At 45.9% G+C, this 3,097-nt stretch overlaps 1 pseudogene; it reads right to left on the bottom strand.

Moving 5' to 3' along the window:
• Nucleotides 1-1,513: 1,513 nt before the first annotated feature.
• On the bottom strand, nt 1,514-2,196 carry LOC147662029 (cytosolic 5'-nucleotidase 3A pseudogene; annotated as a pseudogene).
• Nucleotides 2,197-3,097: the final 901 nt, after the last annotated feature.

Genomic DNA, 3,097 nt, shown 5'->3' with positions numbered 1-3,097 from the left:
TTGGTCGCTCACCGCATCTGCCTAGGGTCCTTCTACAGATGGGTTTTGTAACATTGGCCAATCTCTTTAATGTACAAAAGTTTTAAATGTATGCAGAATACCTAGGCGAATCAACGACTACATTGCTGGATATATTTACTTATGGTAAACTCTCTCACGAACTCCGCAGTTTGTTCACTGGATTCCTGGGGGAACCTCCGATATGGCCTGTTCTCACAATATTGCTTTCTGACCCACTCCAATATAAACTAATTACAAGATTCTATACTGCAGTGATAGAGTGCATTCCTGCGGAGGCCCTACAGACCCGTACGACCTGGGAGTGTGATCTGGGCCACTGTATCTCTGATGAACAGTGGACATTTTGTTGGCAGCAAACTAGGGAGGTATCTCCCAATGGTAGATATCGAATTCTACATTACAAATTTTTACAATGGGCATATCTTTCCACGGTTGATCTTGCACGCTATTTCAACACTGATGACATCCAATGTAGAAAATGTGGGGTGCAGGGGGGGAACTTTTTCCACCTGGCATGGTCCTTCCCAGTGGTGGCTGTGTTTTGGTGGCAGCTGATGATTGCCTTACTGTACATGACAGACAATGTTTTCCAACTATCTCCTGTGATGGTCTTGTTGGGTTATGTCACGAGGTACCTAAGTAATTTAGCAAATTCATGGCCACAGATCTGCTCCTGGGTAAGCACAGGGTGGCTATGATGTGGGGTGGCAGGGGAGTCTCAAATTTTCAAGATTGGCTATTGGATATGTCATCATGTGAAGATTGGTCCGGGACTTATGCTGCTTCACTTCCAGTATCTGCTCATCCAGGAGATTTTTGGGACCCTCTGAGATCCTATTTGTTGAAACTACACCCTGACTGACGGTACCTGTATGTTTAACCCTAGATCCAGCCGCACCCAGATTGTCAAGCCCTCCGATGGCCTCCCTTTTACACCTTTAATGGCCAGAATATAAAAGTTTAAATATCCCACACAGAAGAGACGGGCCTCTGCCCAGATCTCTTGAAAAAGACAGATATCATATCCCTCAATGAAAGCATGCCACTCAGGAGAACCCATCTTCGTACTCAGTTCTGCTATATCCCAGGACAACAGGGTACCTTAGTAGGGATTATTTGAGAAGACAATTGCCCACTAGGTGTAATGGGAGGAGGGCTACCCACCCCCACCACACCGTCTATCTAGATGGATAAGAAGGGAGTAGATTTTGGTGCTTGGGCTAGCCCTACAACAGGGTTCTTAGGGCTCAGAGAGCTATCCTTAGGGGTGGAACTTCCCCGCATAGTAAGTAGTCTTTGACTTGGAAAGTGGGCACTCCTGTTACTTGGGGGGAACGTCTGAACTGAATAGATTACTGTCCTGGCGAAGTGGTGCAAAACTCCAATGCAAAGAGGTTTTCTGCTAAATCAGCCCTGGCCATAGTTAGCTTGATGCATTCATGGTGGTGAACTGGTGAGGTCCACCTGCGGGCTTTTACTATATCTTCCCTTATTACTGAACAACATCCCCTGACATGCTGTATCCAATGAATAACTTAATTTGTAGGGAATCCGTGTTCTCTATACTTTTACTTGCGTTGAGCTTTGGTTCATTCAGTTTATCAAAGAAAAGCTCATATCCTTCCTTGAGCATAACATCTGATTCTCTAACCATTTCTGCAACTTTGTCCTTCCGTAAACGCTGTTCGATGAGTAGTGTGTGCGACTTTACATACCATTCAACTATGTATGGATACTTCTCTGCAATGGTACGGCTGGGGTCAATTTCAATGGCATAATAGGTGTCTCTGAGTTTATATAACTTCTTCCGACATTCTTCTGTAACGAACTTACAATTGTCGATTATGTTATGGCATGTGGGACATCTTTTCCCACCATGAGAAAATCTGCTTAATGTCATATCGAAGTCTGTGATAACCTGTAGTTTGGAAGCACCTCCCTTGATAAGCCCACAGATAATTTCTTCCACTCTCTTCGGGTCTTTAATGTGGACCGTTTTCTTCTGAAATTCCGGCATCATCTCAATGATTTTGGTCTTGCGGCCGGTGCGCCTCTTGGATCCCAGGATGAACTGAACCAGCAAGACGCCTCCCAGCAGCAGGGCGCAAACACCGCCTCCAGCCAAAGCCCCAAGACGGGCTGCCCGTCCCCGCTCCATGCTCCATCCCGCACACGTTGCTGCCTGTGACGCGACTTTGCTCTTGGCCGGGTCACTTTCGCGGTGCAGCGAGGGCTGCTATGGGTCACAGGCTAGATGGCCACGGCTTACCCGCTTTGCATGTGTTCCATAATCCCTGGCACCTGTCAAGATATGTTGTAGATGAAACAGTACACCGAGGGCTTGAATTTCGTCTGAGAGCCTCACATTCACCATAAAGATTCTATGGGTATTAGATAGGTTAGAGGAATGTTGTTCTTGTTGCCCGGGCTGAGAACCAAACTGTGACTGTTTAGCGTAAGGGAGGGTGTTTCTGCTGTGTGATGTCTCGTCCCTCATAAGTGCTGCCTTGTAGAGCTGTTAGTATTACTTGCTATAGAGTTTGGTGAGTACTTGTGCGTCAGTGGTGGTGTCTTTATTTTATTTGTCCTATCCTGTCCAGAAGAAGATGGTAGCCTGCTGGAAATGGCATTGTTGTCTATGGTAAAGGTGACCGGTGCCACCAGAGAAGTTACAGGAATGGCAGAGATGGCACCCTTCGGACGTACTAGGCAGTTATTTTTCATTGCCTTTGCACTCCCACTTCGAAGTGGATTAGATGTTAATAACTTAACCGTCAAGGTTAGATCCTCTATCAACCTTCTCATCGACCCCACTTCCTGTCTTAACAAAGCGACTTGTTGAATCATGTCCTGATGTTCCACATTGGTGCCCAGCACTACATCCTTACTCTGCTTAGATGATGCCTGTGTTGTCTGTACAACCTGTAGCCTTTTACCCCCTCCTTTATCGTATTCAGCTTGGTCTATCACAGGCAAAAATCTGTTAGTGCAGATTATTGTAGGGACTATCTGTTCAGCATTAGACTTTGCCTTAGACTTATTCGGACTAGTGTTTGTATGAGATACTCCCTTGTTT

Source organism: Lissotriton vulgaris, unplaced genomic scaffold, assembly GCF_964263255.1.
Source record: "Lissotriton vulgaris unplaced genomic scaffold, aLisVul1.2 SCAFFOLD_1338, whole genome shotgun sequence".
Classification (NCBI taxonomy): Eukaryota; Metazoa; Chordata; class Amphibia; order Caudata; family Salamandridae; genus Lissotriton; species Lissotriton vulgaris.
The sequence above is the reverse complement of the archived record's forward strand: the minus strand, read 5'-3'. Positions and strand labels throughout refer to the sequence as shown.